Source organism: Dipodomys merriami, unplaced genomic scaffold (genome assembly GCF_024711535.1).
Source record: "Dipodomys merriami isolate MVZ:Mamm:240054 unplaced genomic scaffold, mDipMer1.0.p SCAF_68, whole genome shotgun sequence".
Classification (NCBI taxonomy): Eukaryota; Metazoa; Chordata; class Mammalia; order Rodentia; family Heteromyidae; genus Dipodomys; species Dipodomys merriami.
The window spans coordinates 3,579,111-3,598,933 of NW_027206268.1; the positions used below are offsets into that span (position 1 = coordinate 3,579,111).

At 40.1% G+C, this 19,823-nt stretch overlaps 1 protein-coding gene across 4 annotated transcripts in view; it reads right to left on the reverse strand.

Moving 5' to 3' along the window:
• Nucleotides 1–19,823, reverse strand: part of Stag1 (STAG1 cohesin complex component) — a 189,755-nt gene that overhangs the window by 151,345 nt on the left and 18,587 nt on the right. For 2 of the 4 annotated variants that reach the window (XM_070005475.1, XM_070005472.1), the window contains exon 2: nucleotides 7,261–7,379. The exons of 1 other annotated variant lie outside the window; for it this stretch is intronic. The gene's annotated coding sequence lies outside the window, so the exon portion shown is untranslated. The remainder of the gene's footprint in view (nucleotides 1–7,260; nucleotides 7,380–19,823) is intronic. One more of the 4 variants, XM_070005474.1, reaches the window with a different exon arrangement.

The following is a 19,823-nucleotide window of genomic DNA, read 5'->3' on the forward strand; positions in this document are numbered from 1 at the left end:
GAGGGAAGGGGGCACCCTGAACTAACAAATTGACTCCTTACAACTTCAGAACTATTTTTACTACAAGAACAGCTGTGCGCTGGTGGCTCACGCCTGTAATCCTAGCTACTCAGGTGGCTGAAATCTGAGGACCATGGTTCAAAACCAGCCTGGGCAGAAAAGTCCCTGTGAGACTCTCCAATTAACCACTCAAAAACTGGAAGTGGTGTTGTAACTCAGTGGTAGAGCACTAGCCTAGAGCAAAACAGCTCAGGGGCAGCGCCCAGGCCCATAGTTCAAGCCCTATTACGAAAAGAGAAAAAGAAAAAAAAAAAAAAGAATATCAGTAGCAGATCACTTGAGATTTTGGGTATGATCCCCAGAACAGCAAAAATAATAATAGTAATTAATAATAGTAATTTGGTTTCTTATGAACTAGTAGCAAACTCACATTTACAAATCTTAATATTCATTTCAAAGTAAGCTCTACCTGTTATGACACAGGCATGCATTTGATTATTCTGGATACATCTTTGATAATTAAATTATGACACTGATTAGTAGCATACAAATAGCAGAAGTTTATTATATACTTTTCAGGAAATTTTCCATGATTTCAATATATAATTTCCAGTCGTTTTTAGTGAAATTATTCACCAGCATTCATTCATTCATACACCCTCCCTTCCCTTCTATTCCTCTTTCCACCCCCTCCGCCCCCCACCCCATCTCCCTCTCCAAGCTACCCCCTGTCTTTGTTTCCATTGTGGGACTTGAACTCAGAGCCTGGATGCTATCTCTAAGCTTTTGTCCTCAAGTCTAATACTCTATCATTTGAGCTTTTTGGTGGTTAATTAGATATGTTTCATGGACTTTCCTGCCCAGGCTGGCTTCAAACAGTGATCTACAGATCTCAGCCAGCTAAGTAGCTAGGATTACAGGTGTAAGGCACAGGCACTCAGCTCAAGCATTTCTATTTTTATAGAATGATCCAATATTAGCATCAACTATAAAAACACACATATATTTGCATATAACTCCTTTGGTTTTCCCAATCCTACAGCCATGAAAGCTTCTAGCATTCCCATTTAGTAAATGCAGAATTTGATGGAAGAAGCCAAGGTCACTAAGTGAATCAGTAGAGATGCCAGGAAAACTGCTGATTCATAATTAAGTGGTTTTAAATTAGGCTGGTAAGGTTCCTACAGAACTTATGGATCCAAATAGGATCCTATTTTACTAGAATAAAATTACAATTACTTTAAGGCGTTTAAACCAGTGGTTCACACCTAGAATCCTAGCTAAGTGGAACGCTGAGATCCAGAGGATCAGGTCCACAGCCGATCTTGGGGAAAACGTCTACACTCTATCTCTAAATCTAGTCAACAAAAATTAGGGCTGGAAGTGTGGCTCAACAGGCTGAGCACAAGCAACCAAGCAAGCTAAGCAATATGCCTAGCCCTTAATTCAAAACGTTAGTGAAAGGGAGGGGGTAGGGGGAGATACACCTACAATTTAAATAAAACAGATATAAAGGTGGGTAACAGTGGCTCGTGCCTGCAATCCTAACTACTCAAGAACGGAAATCTGAGATCACAGTTTGAAGCCAGCCAAGGCAGACAATTCGAGAAATGATTATCTCCAGTTAACCAGCAAAAAGCCAGATATACAGGTATAGCTCAGGGCAATGGAGTAGAAGTAAAAAAAAAAAAAAAAAAAAAGGTAAGAGAGAGTAAGAGGTCCCTAAATTCAAGCCCAATAACTATACCAAAAATAAAATAAAATAAATCTAAATACCCTTTTGATTTTTATTGGTTCGGTCATGGGGCCTGAACTCTGGGCCTGGGCGCTGTCCCTCAGCTCTTCAGCTCAAGGCTAGCGCTCTACCACTTGAGCCACACCACCACTTCCAGCTTTTTTCTGCTCATGTGGTGCTGAGGAATGGAACCCTTGTGCGTGCAAGGCAAGCACTCTACCACTGAGCCACCTTCCCAGCCCCAATACTTTTTTTTTTTTGACCAGTTGTAGAGCCTGGACCCTGGACCTGGGTGCTGTCACTGAGCTCTTCAGCTCAAGGCTAGCGCTCTACCACTGAAACTACAGTGCCACTTCCAGTTTTCTGGTGCTTAATTGGAGATAAGAGTCTCATGGACTTTCCTGCCTGGGTTGGTTCTGAACCACTATCCTCCGATTTCAGCCTCCTGAGTAGCTAGGATGACAGGTGTGAGCCACTAGTGCCTGGCTCATTTTTTTCTTTTTAATCAAATCGTATTTTAAGTACAGTTGTATCTACCAATGTATGTTGGAATAAATGTTCTTTGGAGTTTCAAGAAATGCTGAGTTTTCCAGGTACATTCAGGGTTTTCAAGATACAAAGTCACGCTTGTCAGGAGACAGTGACAATACCACCTCTCCCTTTGAATGTCTTTTAAGTTCTTTCCTTTTTAACAGCCTGAATATGAGACTGGATTTAGACACCATTCATTTCCTTCCACTCCCTATTACTATGGCATGGACTTTCAGTACTCAAGCTGAACATGATGCAGGATGATTCTCATCTTGTCTAGAACGGAAGAAAACACAAGACTCCAGTTCTTTACCACTGAGTGTATAATGTGGTCGTATCACACACACATTTACCATGCTGAAGTACAAAAAGATCCAAGTGCCTCTTTGGCTAGTGATTACAGAGGATTTATCTCTATGAAGCCGTAATCAACTTATAGCATCTACTTCCCTAACTTAGTATCTTCTGTGGCAATGAAACACACTCATTGATTAAAAATACTGTTTCCGTGGCTGGGAAGGTGGCTCAGTGGTAGAGCGCTTGCCTTGCATGCATGAGGCCCTGGGTTCCAGACCTCAGCACCACGTAACCAGAAGTGGCGCTGTGGCTCAAGTGTTAGAGCACTCGCCTTGAGCTGAAGAGCTCAGGGACAGCGCCCAGGCCGAGTTCAGGCCCCAGGACCAGCAAAAATAAATAAATAAATAAATAAATAAATAAATAAATAAATAAATAAATAAATAAATAAATAAATGTTAAATAAATAGTTTCCACCTTTACTTTGGTGACGATAACAAGAAGGAAAGGGAGGTTTAAAAAAAAAAAAAAAAAAAAAGCATTTCCGGGTGTTTCCATGACTTTCCAGAAATGTACTTGGTTGGGATCTGGATTCCGTGAGTCAGAGTCTAACTACCTCAGATGTTACAGAGCAAGAAAATGAACTTGAAACTTTCCTCTGGTGCTTCACTTGTTCTTCATTTTCATGCATTTCTCATTAAACTCCTGATTCAAAAACGCTTCTGTTTTTTAGGGCCTATCTTTGATAGTGTATTCTAACATTTCTTGCTAATGCTAACAAAGGAATTATCCAGAGATACGCCAACCTAAAAAGTGATTTTACTTCCTATCCCTCTGCATTTGTGACCATTAAGGGGATGTCTTGTGAACTGGGTTACGAGACAGTCCTTACCACGGGAACATAACACGTGGAGAAGAAAAATGGGCTCTGTTGTATACATGCAACATACATGACAGCATGGCATCATGCCTGGCAGTTAGCAAGGCAGGAAAGGAGCCACCTCTCCTGAGGACCAGTGGGGCATGACAGGGCCAAAGCCACAGAGCCTGGACCCTCATTCTAGGTCACTGAGAACAGTAAGCGTGACTATTGTGCATGCTAGAACCACTGAGATGTGAAGGTGCCTTTTAAGTTCCTAGTGCAGTTCCTGTTCCTAAGCAGTTAGCTTTCTCCCAATGTCTAGAGCTACGAAACACATAAACAGGAGACAAAGGCCAAGAATTGATCATGGAGATGTCTGTTCTCATAGTGCACCAGTGAATCAATACCAACAAGGACAGAATTCCACCTAGTACATAAAACAAATGTTCAATTTTATCAAGCTCATTGGTCTGCTTTTCCATTACCTCTTATCAAATTAAACGTGATACAACTTGTTACTCCTGTGTAAAATTCAAATAACTGACAAACCATAAAATTACTCCATTAAACTATGTAACTCAGTAGTCCTTAAAATACACCTAATATACATAATTGTATAACCATTGCACTACTAATCTAATTCCATAATACTTTTAGTTGTTCTAAAACAAATGCCACATTTGTAATAGCTAAACTATACCATCAGTGTCAGTGCCCAACAACTGAGTAGATAAGGAAAATGTAGCATATCCACAATGGAGTATTATTCAGCAATAAAGAGTGAGATTATATCATCTGGAAGGAACTGGAGGTTATCATGTTCAGCAAGATAAGCTAAATCAGACAGAAAAGAATCCCATGTTTTTACTCATGTAAAGAAGCCAGATCTCCAAAAACTAATAGTAATGTGATGTGGTTGTCCAAAAGAGAACGTTTTTCAAGGAACCAGTAGAAGAGTGGGAAAGGAGAGAGTGAGAGAAGGTAAATTCAAGACATTTCAGTTCAGGGTAAATCAAATGTGTATGAAAATAGTGTAATAAAACCCACCAAAAACTTTTTTTTTTTTTTTTTTTTTTTTGGTCAGTCATAGGGCTTGAACTCTGGGCTTGGGCGTTGTTCAAAAACTTTTAAAAGGGAGAAGGATGGAGAAAGTGGGGGCCAAGAAAGAGGAATAGAAGGGGTAAGTTTAATCAGAGTACATTACATGCCTGTATGTACGTATCACAATGAATCCCCTTGTTCAATTAACTTGAGGTAATGAATAAAAGATAAACTATATTCATTAGCAGTAACTCCCTATCCTCCCATTTGTTTTCCCTAATAATCACTAATACACTTTATTTCTTGATGCATTTGCCAATTCTAAACATTTCATAAACATGGAACCACCAAGTATATTAGCTTCTGGGTGCCTTCTTTCATTTAGCACAGTATTTTCAAGGTTTACCTAGGCTGTAACATCAATCCAATACTCATTCCACAGTTACATTCCACCGAATATAACGTGAGAGAAATATATAAAAATCAATAACTCTTATCATGGAAACTTTGTCCTATGGTCTCAATGTTGGTAGCTCCCGCAAAATTGGTACCTTAAAACCCAGTATGAAAATATTAAGAGGCAGAATCTTTTGAGAAGTGGTTAAAGTCATGAGAATTCTGCCATGATGAAGGGAACTACTGTCTGCTTTTAAGAAAGACCGAAAGGAGCTGCTCCGCTCTTTCTGCCAAGTGAGAGTAAGAAGCTCATCCTTTGAAGTAAACAGCAAGGCCTCACTAGACACCAAACCTGCTAGTACCTTTATTTTGTACTCTCTGCCTGCAAATAAAACTTCTGTTGTTATAAATCGCTCAGCCTAAAAGTAAATGTGTCAAATGGACACAAAAATCTAAGACACAGAAATGAGGTTAAAGTATTTTCAACAACTATCGTACTTATATAAAATTTTTGAAGAAATTTAGCAAGTTCAGATTCATATGAAAAACAATATATTCTTTTCTGTTATTTGGTGGTACTGGAGTCTGAACTCGGGGCCTCCAGATTGGTAGGTAGGCAACTTTACCAATTGAGTCATACCCCAACACACACATCTTTTCCCTTGACAGTTATTTTTCCATAGGGACTCAAGTTTTTGCCCAGGCCATCTTGAGACCATGATCCTCCTCCCTGTAACCTTCCCAACAGATGTGACTGTACCACCATGCCCAGCTTCTTGCTGCTGGGCCTCAGTTAACTTTCTGTTCAGATTAGTCTCTGAAATCTTCCCAATCTCCACCTTCCAAGTAGCTGAGATTACAGGTTTGAGTCACTGAGCCAGCCTATATATTATTAAAAGGCACAAAAACTACTATAATAAACTCACTATGCACCAGTAGCTCACACCTATAATCCTAACTATACAGAGGCAGAGATGTGAGGATCACAGTTCAAAATTAGCCCAGGCCAAAAGTCCATGAAATTCTTTTTTTTTCTCCCCAATTCATCACCAAAATAAAATCCAGAAGTAGAGCTGTGACTTGTGATAGAGCACTTGCTGTAAACAATATATTTCAGGAACAATTCCCAGGCCTTGAGTTCAAGCCTCAGGACCAGCAAAAAAAAAAAAAAAAAAGGCAAGTGTTGATTGCTGTTCATTAGTTTCATCTAATCTAAATTATGATCACATTAGTAGAATTTTGTAAATTTTTTAAGGAAAAATGTTCAAATTTATATATAGAAACAAATGGTACAGAACAAAAGCAAAAACACGTACTTCATAAAATAGCAAAAGTGGGTATATTAGACAAAACAGTACTTAAGAAGGGGGATTCAGGGCTGGGATGTAGCTCAGTGGCAAAGCGCTTGCCTAGCAAGTGCAACGTCGTGGGTTCGATCCCCAGTACCAAAAAAGAAAAGACAAAAAAAAAAAAAAAAAAGAAGGGGGATTCAATAAATATGAAATTTTAAGAAAAAAAGGGAGCGATCACTCAAGCCAACATAAAATGGTTTAATCTTTTTTAAGAGCTGATAGTCTAAAACAAGAATGCTTTGTTATTCAACATACTAAACTCAACATGAAGATAAATTGCAAAAAAATCACTATCAGGTAGAAAAGAATTTGGGGAACATTTACAACTCCAAACTGTAAACTATAAAAAATTCACATTTATAGACCTGAGGATCCTGAGGATCGCAGTTCAAAGCCAGCCCAGGCAGGAAAGGCCAGGAGACTCATCTCCAATTAACCACCAGAAAACTAGAAGTGGCTCTGTGGCTCAAGTGGTAGAGTGTTCATCTTCATCTGAAGAGCTCAGAGACAGTGCTCAGGCCCACAGTTCTCAAGCCCCATGACTGACAGAAATAAATAAATAAATAAATAAATAAATAAATAAATAAATAAATAAATAAATAAATAAAATATCTTTAGAAAAAGGGAAAATGCTTGTAAAATGAAAAACAAAGTCTGTTTTTAAACACATAGTAAGTTTGTATAATTTGAAAAGCAATGAAAGTAAAATTTATGTAAATGTTATCAAGTAACAATTGAGAAAATAAAACCAAATGTCTAATACCCAAGGAAGTTCAAAGTAAAAAGTAATAATGAGCTGGGAACAGGTGATTTAGAACTGTAATCCTAGATCTCAGTTATAAGCTAGCCCAGGCAGAAAAGTTGAGGATCCTCTGCATCCAATTAACTAGCAAAAAGCCAAGCTAGAGACATGGCTCAAGTGGTAGAACACTAGCTGAGAGGGAATAAGGAAGCCTAGCCAAGGTGAGGCCTAGCTAGGCAGAGGTCAAGCTCTGGTGTTGGGGGTGGGGTGAGGGGGGGGGGAATAAATAACAATGATAAAATGTTACCTTACTGGCCTGGCAAACTTTTGAAAGAGTAATAACCCTATTGCTGGCAGGTATGTAGGAGAAAGAATTCTCACATGTTCTTGGTGGAGCACTTCTGGCAAGCAATTTGGCAACATCGACTGAAATAAAAAAATATAAAATCCCTTTAACCCAACAATTTTACTCCTGAAAATCTAGACCACAGAAATAAAAGCATCATGAATTAATGACACATATTCAAAGATGCCACATTAAAATGACCAAGAACAAGTAAGAGATAATATTCCCATTAATATAAGAATGGCTAAGTTTTATATAACACAATATGAAACATTCATTATAGAGCTATGCAAAGAATAACAAGTTATAATTTAGACAGAGCAATTCCTTCCAAGATATTATTAGTAAAAAGACAAGTTAAAAAAAGTATGCATTAAAAAAAGTATGTGTTAACAATCCTTTTTTTTTTTAAGTTGTGGCCACAAAAATCTTAACACAAAGTGTGAAAGATTACATAAGCATGGGAAAAACACAGAGTAATAGATAAATCTAATTACACAAAGCCAGGCAGGAGGGAAAGGTAATTCCGATGCAGCAGTGCGACAAAAGCTGTCTTTACTATCAGAGTGGTTTGCTTCCTTTCTGTCAGTCTTGGGAGACTTGCTTTTGAAAAGTCCCTGCTTTGGCCAGTGGCTTGGCACTTCTTGTTTACATTTTAATTACACCCTTTTCCTGCTAAGACATCTTAGCTCACTGAATTAAAATTCTATTAATTAAGCCACATCTTTCTACAGATTGTGAACCTGAGCTCAGCCAATCCGAGCAGAGGATCAGGGCCTTACTAGGTTAGGGATAAAAAGGGAGCAGCCTGCCTGTTCTGTGTGCTTGCTTGCCAAATTCTTGGCTGATGGCTGCACCCATCTGCAGAAGCCAACTTTTCCTGGCCAAGTTAGTATCCAGTATCCTTATTCCTATGTGACACCCCAATATCCCAAGGCATAGCTAACTGTAGGATCTTCAGACTACCTTATCTATAGCTTTTTTTTTCTCAGTCATTTAGAGGTGGAACAATGAAGCACCCTATAGTTCAGAAAAGTTAAATTTTTTAAATGGAAGGAAGCCAATAACTGATGTTCTATTGAGTCGGTTACCAGTTGTGCTGGAAAACTTCGGGGTCAGTGTGAAGAATGGGCCCAGAGCTAGATGAAGGGCTGAGAGATCTTATGTGTTTACACACCCACCCCAGTCCTTCTCTGCTTGTGATTTGTAGCTTCTGCAGCAGGATGAGAACAAACAGGTATCAAGAGCCCAGCACTTGTGGCTTAACACTGTTGAGACAGTATCATCCAACAGCCAAAGGTCCTCAGACAGATGGAGTCACAAATCCTGCCTTACAGCCAGAAGACCTGAGAGTTTACGGACAGGACAATAAAAGGATTTGCTACATACTTCTTCTTGGTCACTGTGATGGCTTTCTTTGTCTACTAGTTACCTTTATTTTGGGAGTTTATTACTGGGGTTTCAACACAAGACCTCATATGCTTGTGTGTTTTATTAAATGAGCCATACCTTAGTCCTTATTGCTTAGATTCTTTTTGAGATAAATTCTGCTTAAACCAGCCTGTACTATGATCCACCTATTGGTTTCCTCCTTAGAGCTAGGATGACAAGAAAACATCATCACACCCAGCTACTGAGAAGGGGTCTTGCAAACTGTTGGGGCTGGCCCCCAACTCTAATCCTCCCAATCCCTACCGTCCTTGTAGCTGGGCTTATGAGTATGAGAACCTCGGACCTAGGCTGGTGTTATATTTACTAAAACAAACACATTGATAAGACTCAGGTGGCTTACTTCTATAATCTTAACAAATCAGAAAGGTGAAATCCAGAGGACCAGAATTGAAAGACAGCAACATCACAAAGACCAGAGGCTATACTGTAAAATAACCACAAAAAGTGGGGCTGGAGGTGTGGCCCAAGTGGCAGAACACAGCCAACCAAAAAAGACCAACAAGTTTGAGGCCCTGAGTTCAAAACCCAGTACTGCCTCTTAAAGAAAACGAAAGGCTAACTTTCAGTTTTAAAACGCTTCAAGTTTCAACAATACTCTAGCTGACTGAATTAAAAGGACTGTATGGCTGGTAAGGTAGCTCAGTGGTACAGGTAGCACTAGTACTGGGTTAAATCCTCAGCACCACAAAAATAAACATTGTATGTATCACCATCCAAGTAGAATTCTTGGAATATAAAATAGTTCAACACTCTAAATCAATAAAATACACCATGTGTTATGTCACCAGCATAAAAGCCCTTGCATGATTTTAAAAATAATGTCAATAAAAGAAAGTCTTTCGGCACCACTTGTAGCGACCGTCTACTCGACCAGCGAGAAAAAACGACCACCACACCAGGAGTCTTCTCAGATCACGCTTTATTGGAGAGCCTTTTAGTTGTAGGAGAGCTTGGGCGCGGGAGAGCGTGCACCCGAAACATGGCCACTTATATAGGGAATAGGAACACGGGTCTTTCTATTGTTGGTCACCTGCCTTTCACCATCACCAGGTGTCATGGGATTGGCTGGGGACTCTACCTGGCTCGCGCACGCGCACAGCCCAGGCGTCCCGCCAAGCACCGTCTGGGGTGGTTACCTCAAAGCTGCAAGGGAGTGGGCGGAGTCTCGCCTCGGCTCCCTACAAATAAATACCATGAAGGCCTCTATGACAAACTGATAGCTATCATCATACACAATAAAGACTAAAAGTTCTTGCTCTGCAAGATGTGAAAGAAGGTAAGTAAGGCCACTTTTGCCGCTTCTATTCAAGATTGTTCTAAAGTCCTATAGGCTATATAGGCATGAACCACTCACACTGGGCCAGACTTTTGTATGTATGTGTGTGTGTGCTTGCGTGCACACGAGTGCCAGTTCTGAGGCTTGAACTCAAGGTCTGGGCACTGTCCCTGAGCTCTTCTGCTCAAGGCTAATGCTCTTCCACCTGAGCCACAGTCCTATTTCTGGCTTTTTTTGGCAGTTTAGTGGAGTCTCAAAGCCTTCCTGCCTAGGCTGGCTTTCAACCACGATCCTTAGATTTCAGCCTCCTGAGTAACTAGGATTATAGGCGTGAGCCACTGGCACCTAGCTAGCCATCAAAATGTTTATAACACTCTAGGTTGTGTTCATTTGGAGGTTGTTTTTTTGTTTGTTTGTTTGTTTTTGGTAATAAAGGGCCCGGGGAAGGGTGAGTAGTAGAGAAGAGTGGCCCTGAGATTTTAATTCAATTTGCAATCCCTACCTCCATTTCCGGAGTGTTGGAATTATAGGCATAAACTACCATCCCTGGCTTAACCCATTTTTTTAACTGAAATACCTATTGTAACTATTGTATAAAACTCTCTTGCTGTCAAACATTTAGCAATGATAAAACAAGTCCTTTTTATTTTGTTATTAAACATTTGTTAAAGAAAAAGAAACACTAGTTGGGCCAGTTGTCAATGTTTTCTAAAAATAACTAACCCTGGTATGGTGTCATCAAACTTTAAAAGGTTAATTTATTTCAAATTTCAAAATCGGGCATTTTAGTAGAAAATTCCCTTTTCCAGTTTTCTCTGCTTTCCAAACGCTCTATTTACAATCTTTCAAAGCAAAAAATAAATAAATAAATGAGATAATATGTATATCATTACATATACATCATTTGCAACTTACAGACCCATTTCAGAAGCAGTTTCCATTAGCAGCCATCATTATCAATATATAGGAAAGGAAACTAAGTAAAAAGGAGATAGGATTTGCCCTAAAACTGAGCAACAATGCCAAAACATTCTCCTGCCTCCTGATAGTTCTGATAGTTACCTTGTTAGATCAATTTCTAAAGACAAGTAATTGAAGCCAGGCACTAGTGGCTCATGTCTGTAACATTAGATACTCAGGAGAGGCTGAGATCTGAGAATCGCAGTTCGAAGCCAACCCTAAACAGGAAAGTCCATGAGTCTCTTATCTCCAATAAATGACTCAGAAAAAGCTGGAAATGGTGCTGTGGCTCAAATGGTAGAGTACTAGCTTTGAGCACAAAGAGGCTCAGGGACAGCACCCAGGCCTTCAGTTCAAGCCCCAGGATCAGCAAAAACAAAAACAAAAAAACAGAAAACCATTAATGCCAGGTGCTGGTGGCTCATGCCTGTAATCCTAGCTACTTAGGAGGTTGAGATATGAGGATCACAGTTCAAAGCCAGCCCAGGCAGGAAAGTCCCTGCGGTGCTTAACTTCAATTAACCACCAGAGGGGCTGGGAAGGTGGTTCAGTGGGTAGAGCACTTGCCTTGCATGCATGAGGCCCTGGGTTCGATTCCTCAGCACCACATAAGCAAAATGAAAAAGAAAAAAGCCGGAAGTGGTGCTATGGCTCAAGTGGTAGAGTGCTAGCCTTGAGCTGAAGAGCTGAGGGACAGCACCCAGGCCCAGAGTTCAGGCCCCACGAGCAGATTCAAAAAAAAAATAAATAAATAAAAATAAATAAATAAATAAACCACCAGAAAACTGGAAGTGGCACTGTGGCTCAAGTAGTAGAGCGCTCGCCTTAAGATGAAGAGCTCAGGGACAGTGCCCAGGCCCAGAGTTCAAGCCCTAGGACCAGCAAAACAAAAAAAGATTAGTAATTAATATCCCTCTTAAGACACTGGTTCCTATAACAACAGTTACACAGTGATTTTTTCTTAAGATAACACAGGAGTTTCTTTTTTCTCTCTTCTAGGAATCCTGTTTCATATCATTAAACAGTAAATAAATTTCTAAATAGCACATCTTTTATTTATTTATTTTTTTACTTTCCTGATATTTAGAAAAGCATGGAAAAAGAAATTACTCGCCAAGGACTGTAGTTTGCTATAAAATTGGGGTTCCTCTTTTTAAAAATCTGTTGTGCAGGAATAAAAAAACGTTGGCAGAGATACTGTTCCCATGGAGACTCCTGAGCAAAGTATCTTATTGCTGAGCTTCTTTATCAATTCAACCACACATGTTTTACAGTGAAGGATCAAGAAATTGACTCCTATTTTGACTAATTAAATATTACAACCAGGAAACTCTGTTTAGAAAAGAATGTTTATTTACTGGTACTTATGATTTTTAGTCTTTTTATTTGCTACTCAGCTGTCTTATTGTAAAGATCAAACCATCTTTTGATAGTAAAAAAATGTCGGGGCTGGGAAGGAGGCTTGGTGGTAGAGTGCTTGCCTTGCATGCATGAGGCCCTGGGTTTGATTCCTCAGCACCACATAAGCAGAAAAAGCCGAAAGTGGTGCTACGGCTCAAGTGGTAGAGTGCTCACCTTGAGCTGAAGAGCTGAGGGAGAGCACCCAGAGCTAGAGTTCAGGCCCCATCACCGACCAAAAAAAAAAAAAAGTCCACCTTTAGTAGGGCCCTGGTGGCTCACACCGGTAAATCCAGCAGCTACTCAGGGGGCTGAGATCTGAGGATTATGGTCCAAAACCAGCCCAAGCAGGAAAAGGTCTGTGAGATTCTTATCTCCGATTAGCCACCAAAAAACCAGAAATAGTGCTGAGGCTCAAAGTGATAGAACACTAGCCTTCAGCAAAAAGAGCTTGATCAGTGGCTCAAGCCTGTAATCCTAGGTACTTGGGAGGCAGAGATTGTGGGTTCATGGCTTAAGGCTAGGCAGGGGGAAAAAAACTTTGAGAGGTTCCACCACCACCACAGCAAGTACAAGCCTGTCATCCAAGCACTCCAGGGAGGCTCACATAAGAAAATTACAGTCCATGTTGACCCTGGAATAAAGCAAGACCCTATCTAGATGCTATCAAAAAACTAACCAACACAAAAAGGTGTTGGCAGACTGGCTCAAGTGATAGAACACCTGCTTAGCAAGTTCAAGCCACAGCATCACAGGAGGGGAAAGGGGAAAAAAAAGTTCTACCTTCAATGTCTTGCTAGCCTACTTGATTTTGTCAGGAAATAATGCCTTTGATGAGATTATTGCTTTATTCCTATATGGTATTTGATGCCTGGTCTGAGTATGTAGCACTATAATTTAAAAAATCATTCTAAAGAATGTCAACTGCATTTTCTTATCCTCTTTGACTATAGTGACCTGATGGCCTTCATTTTCTTCATATCTAGCAAGACAAGAATTTCTCAAACTTCAGTTTGCTTTCTTTCCTGATTCCTATTAACTTGTCTTATTAGACCATTTCTAAAGGTTTGATTTTTTTTTAACCTTTCTTAACTTAATGACAATGACATGTTTTCCCTATTTCCTCGTAAGCAAAATGTAAGGGAAAATAAAGACATAAAAGGTTTTCAAGCCAGATGGTGGGCTCACACATCTGAAATTCCAGCACGTAGGAGGCAGAGGCAGGAAGATCATGAAGTCCAAGCCAGTCTGGGCTACGTGGCAAACCCTGACTTAAAACCACCAAAAAAATTGCAAAACTCAAAACGTAATTCCCCAAACTTACAGAATACTTTAAATTATTAACTGTATAATAGAAGAATAATTTCAAATGGAACATATTGTATCTGGGGTATCTTTCATAGACCTCTAAAAATAAGCAGACATAAGTCTATCATAAGTGGTAGAATTATTATAAAAGTTCTGAGATAGATCAAATTCTCAGTGGTGTAAGGTTGACAGAAAGAGTTTCATGCTGGGCATAGAGATTCAAGCCAGTAATCCTCGCTATTTAGGGGAAAGCGATGGAACATTACAATTTGAGGCCAGCCAGGGCATAAAAGTTCATTCAACTCCATCTAAAGCAATGGGTAGAAGTGGTGCGTGTCTGTTATCCCTGCTTCCAATCACAAAGGCTCGGTACAGGAGTGCAGCCTAATCATCCACAGTGACTGGCATGGGAAGGTAACAGTAGGAGGACAGAAGCCCAGGCTGGCCCAGGCACAAAGCCAAGACCTTCTTTCAAAAATAACTAATGCAAAAAGGGCCTAGAGGCATGGCTCAAGTAATAGAGTACCCGCACAAAGCCTTGAGTTCAATTCACAATGCTGCCAAAAAAAAGTTTCTTGATTTAGTAACCCATTACTTAATTTGAGAGTAAGGATCGTTTACCAATTCAGTTCATAAAAATACTTTCTATAAACTCTATACTCAAAGGTACATTAAATCTTTCTTTGGTTAACACCTTTATTTAAAACTATTTTAAATACCTTGGCTATCTTTAATTTCAATAATTAAGATCATTGTGATGACCAATTTGATTTACACAAAAATGCATTTTTTTTTGGTCGGTCGTGGGGCTTGAACTCTGGGCTTGAGCGCAGTCCCTGAGCTCCTCAGCTCAAGGCGAGCGCTCTACCATTTGAGCCACAGTGCCACTTGCGATTTTCTGTTGGTTTATTGGAGATAAGAGTCTCATGGACTTTCCTACCTGGGCTGGCTTTGAACCATGATCCTCAGATCTCAGCCACCTGAGTAGCTACGATGACAGGCGTGAGCCACTGGTGCCCGGCTAAAAATGCATTTTTTTTTTTTAATGAAAAGTCCTATCAGTTAGGGGGCTTAGATCTAGCTATTCTGAGCCTGACCAGTCAGAAAAGCCAGAGACTCTTATATCCAACTTATCAGCAAGAAAGCTGTAAAACATCAGGTGTAGTATTAGCCTGTATCCATTTTTAGGGGCTATTTATTAACTGCGACAAATCTGGTGACTCCAAACAATAAAAATGTATCCTCAGTTCAATAAAAATGTATCCTCAGTTCTAGAGGTCAAAAGTCCAAATTCAAGGTGTGCGCAATGGCCCACGTCAAGTGTTTAAAATCACTTTGCGCCTCTTATAGATTCTGGTGGGTCCAGATATTCCTTGCCTTGTAGCTTATCTAACTTTAATCTCTGCTTGCATCTTCACATAATTGTCTTCACCCATGTCTTCCCATGGCCTATTTCTACACATATATCTTCTAAGGTGACTTGTCATTATCAGAATGATCTCATTTGGGATTCTGAATTAAATCTGCAAAAACTGCCAAAGTGCTCCTCATAGCTTCTACCAGTAAGAACTTGAATATATCTTTTTGTTTGGTGGGGAAGGGGGAAAGGGAGACCACTCCTTAACTCACTATAGAACTCAATTTATATGTATGCATATGCTTTTATTATTTTTATTTTTACTTTTTTTGTCATTCACAGGGCTTTAACTTAGGTCCTGGGCACTCAAAGCTAGCGCTTCTATCACTTTGAGCTATAGCTCCACTTCCAGTATTCTGGTAGTTAACTGGAGTCTCATGGACTTTCCTGCCTGGGCTGATTTTGAACCATGATCCTCAGATCTCAGCCTCCTGAGTGCCTAGAATTACAGGTGTGAGCCACCAGCGCCTGGCTCTAAGTATATTTTTATTTATAAGTAGCTAGAATACAGGATACAGACAGGTAACAGAGCTGAAGAGTGCAAGGACAGCACCCAAGCCCAGAGTTCAAGCCCCACAACCACAAAAGAGAGAGAGAGAGAGAGAGAGAGAAAACCATTAACAGTGATTGCCTGTATTTTATATATATTTGAAAATTATGTAAACAATAAGCATTTACTTTTCCATCACCCTAAAAGTACTTCACCTTCATTTAATCTCTTCACTTCTCCAAGAAATCTTCACTCAACTTCCCCCTTCACTAAGAGAACTGAAAGCACTGGAAAATTTCCCTAACTAAAAATCCCACATCTACCAACCCACCAGCACCTACACCACAGGCTCTGCCTCTTCTCCAGTGACCGTCTTTAAAACTCTGATGTTATTATTCCTCAAACTTTTTCTCTCTTCTACATTGTTATTAGCATGAGTTGTACAAGGGTGTATTTCATTATGGCATACTCACATATACATATGTACAATGTGCCTTAATCAGACTCACCTTCTCTATCACCTTTTCCCCTCAAACTTTTTCATGTGACTTTCACTCTACTAGATCATTCTGATCACATCAACACAAAAACATATTTTCAATTCTTTAAAAAAAAAAAAAAATCTGACTTAGCCAGGCACCAGTGGTGCATGCCTATAATCCTAGGCTGAGATCTGAGGATCACAGGTGAAGGACAGTCTCGGTAGGAAAGTCCTTGAGACTCTTATCTCTAACTAAACACTCAAAAACCAGAAGTGGAGATGTGGCTCAAAGTGAGAGAGTGCTAGTCCGGAGCAAAAGAGCTCAGGGACAGAGTGCAGGCCCCGAGTTCAAGTACTACAACTAACCCCTGCTCCCCAAAAAAATTTGTCTTAGGGGTTGGAGGCATTGTTCAATTGGTAGAGCACTAGCCAATGAATGAAAGTGTCAGGAACTGAGTTGAGTCCTAGTCTTAGACAAAAACAAAAACAAAACGTTGTGCTAAGCCTATTCTCTGCTGTACATTCCATTCTATTTTTCTGTTCATGTGTGAAGCAAAGTATTTGCAAGAACTTTCTATACGTTCTCTTTGCAACATCTCTCATCTGTCTTTTCTTTCCTGCCCCCTCATTTCTCCCTTTCCCTGCGCCCCTTCTATCTTGAAGGGGAAGTTTATGTTAGAGATTGAACCTGGGGGCTAGTGTATGATAGGCAAGTACCGTTCCACTGAGCTACACTCACAGTCCCACTGTCTTTTAAACTCACTCTTAGAAAAAATTCTCCACTTTTTCCTCTCACCACCAGTCAGCTAGCCAAGATCACCATTAAGATCTTCATTGTTAAATTCAACGGTGAATTCTTAATCCTCATCTTAACTTGATCTTATCAACAGAATAAGTCCAGACTGAAACTGTGTGGGCTTCCAAGACAGCTTAAGACCTCCTAGCTGTCTTTCTTGGCTAATATGATGCTGAATCCTCCTCTCCTTGCCAACCACTAAAATTAGGAGTACAAGTCTCTGCAGAAATAACCACAAAGGATCTTCTCTGTCTGCATTTACTCCTCGGACAGCCTCATCTAATCTCATAAAGATCATCTGAAATGATCATCAATATTGTTTCTCTAGCACAGAAACCTTTCCCAGAATCCAGATTTGAATTAAATGTCTACAAATCCCTACACTGACATCTTCACTAGTCATCTGCAAGCCTACTCGTCCTGCCATCAGTACAGGCATGTGCACCTGCACACACTTGCACACATATGCAAACATGTACAAACACAGACATACAACCAGCCAGAAGCTAGTGGCTCATGCCTATCTATAATCCTAGTTAAGAGGCTGAGATCTGGGAATCAAGATTAGAAGCCAGCCCTCCCAGACAAACCAGTAAGACTCTAATCTTTGATTAACTAGCAAAAAGTGGAGGTTAAGATATGGATCAAGTGGTAGAGGACTAGCTGTGAATAAAAAAGCCAACCAAGTGCACAAGGTCAGAGTTTAAACCCCAGTGCAAGCGCCAAAAAAGAAAAAGGAAAAAAAAAAACTAATGCTGAAATCAACATAAACCATCAAACACTAATATGAGACAGTTTCACCACTAACTCTATTAGTATTTGCACTACTGTGAGAGGCTTAGTTCATCCTTCCCAGCCCCCTAAAAGTAATCTGTCATTGAAAATCATGGAAGCAGGGTTAGGGATTTAGCTCAGTAGAAGAGCACTTGCCTAGCAAGTACAAGGCCCTGAAGTCAGTCCTCAGCTCTAAAAACAAACAAACAAACCTAACAAGAATGATGAAAGCTTTGAGGGACTGGGAAGGTGGCTCAGTGGTAGAGTGCTTGCCTAACATGCATGAAGCCCTGGGTTCCATTCCTCAGTACCACAGACACAGAAAAGACGGGAAGTGGCGCTGTGGCTCAAATGGTAGAGTGCTAGCCTTGAGCAAAAGCAGCTCAGGGACAGTGCCCAGGCCCTGAGTTCAGGCCCCCCCACACACCCCAAAAAAAATTATGAAAGCTTTGAAATGTGTATTGAGTCCTGACACTTATTCAAAATATACTATATACATATTCACTATATACATACTTTACAATTTCACCTAATGGAAACAAATTTATGAGTTAAGAAAGTAAGGTGGCAAGCCGGGCACCGGTGGCTCACTCCTGTCATCCTAGCTACTCAGGAGGTTGAGATCTGAGGATCATGGTTCAAAGCCAGCCCGGGCAGGAAAGTCTGTGAGACTCTTATCTCCAATAAACCACTAGAAAACCAGAAGTGGCGCTGTGGCTCAAGTGATAGAGCACTCGCCTTGAGCTGAAGAGCTGAGGGACAGCGCCCAGGCCCAGAGTTCAAGCCCCACGACCAACCAAAAAGAGAAAAAAAAAAAAAAAAAGTAAGGTGTAAACACCCACAACCAACCAAAAAAAGAAGAGAAAAAAAAAAAAAAGGTGTAAACATTACTAACAGAGATGAATTGTGGTTATTTTTGTCACCTTGAATAAATTTCCCCCTAATCAAAGAAGGACTTAGGAACTCAGATAAATATCATAGAATTTATTCATAAAACGATGAAATAATGTGAGGGGACATATGCGCCCCTGGCAGTTGAGTAGTATTTTGGTTCCTTCTCCTTCCTTTCTGGAATACCAGTCTGGTTTCCTGTTTTGAAGACAGGGGCCTGGGCCTATATAACAGAAGCTGGCCTCACACTTAACTCTCCCGTTGTACAGTACCAGAATTCAGGAGACATGGCAGAATGGTAGTCTGTTCAAGGCCAGTCTGAGCTACAAACAATTATGAGATCCTAAACAAAATTACAAGAAAAACTGGCACTGCAAGGCAATTTGGGAAGTCCTTTAATTTTCATTGATAAAGAGTGCTAGATTGGAAGCGGCGCTGTGGCTCAAGTAGTAGAGCGCTCGCCTTGAGCTGAAGAGCTGAGGGACAGCGCCCAGGCCCAGAGTTCAAGCCCCATGACTGACCAAAAAAAAAAATATTCATTTGGAACAAAAAGTAAAAATTGACTTAATACTACCAGGGGTAAGGAATCCCTGGCCCACAGGACATAAAAGGTCCAAAAAAAAAAAAAAAAAAACATTTGGTTCATGATGAGAAAGACACATATGCTTATTGTCAGCTGCCTTCAGACATCTTGGAGGTTGGTTGTGTTTTGTTTTTTTTTTAATACTAGTAATTTTGTATGGCCAGAAGTGATGCTATAAATATCCAAATGGCACTTGGCAGAAGTGATGCTATAAATATCCAAATGGCACTTGCTTACATCCATAAAAATCAATATATTTAGATATGATGTACATATCTACATGAGCGACTAAAGCTTCTATGATATAGTTGACCTCCAAATAAAAAAGATTTTTTTAAAAAAGGACCCAAATATCACTAAGCATAAAAGAAAAAAACTGGTTACCATATAAGAACTCTTCTGCACCAGAAGGTATCATTTAGAAAAATCACTAAAGGTCAAAACCAACTTTACAATGTCGGTGTGGGGGGGGGGGGTATAATTGGGTGGGGGGAGGGGGGAGGCTGGGAAGGGAGGTGAAGGGTAAACAAAGGAGGAGGCTGCAATGCTTGGTAAGAAATGTATGCATTATCCTGCCCATGTAATTGTAGCCCCTCTGTACAGTATGTTCTCAAATAAAATAAAATAAAATTTAAAAAAAAAAAAAAAAGAAAAATCACTAAAGGGCTGGGACTGTGGCCCGTGGTAGAGTGCTTGCC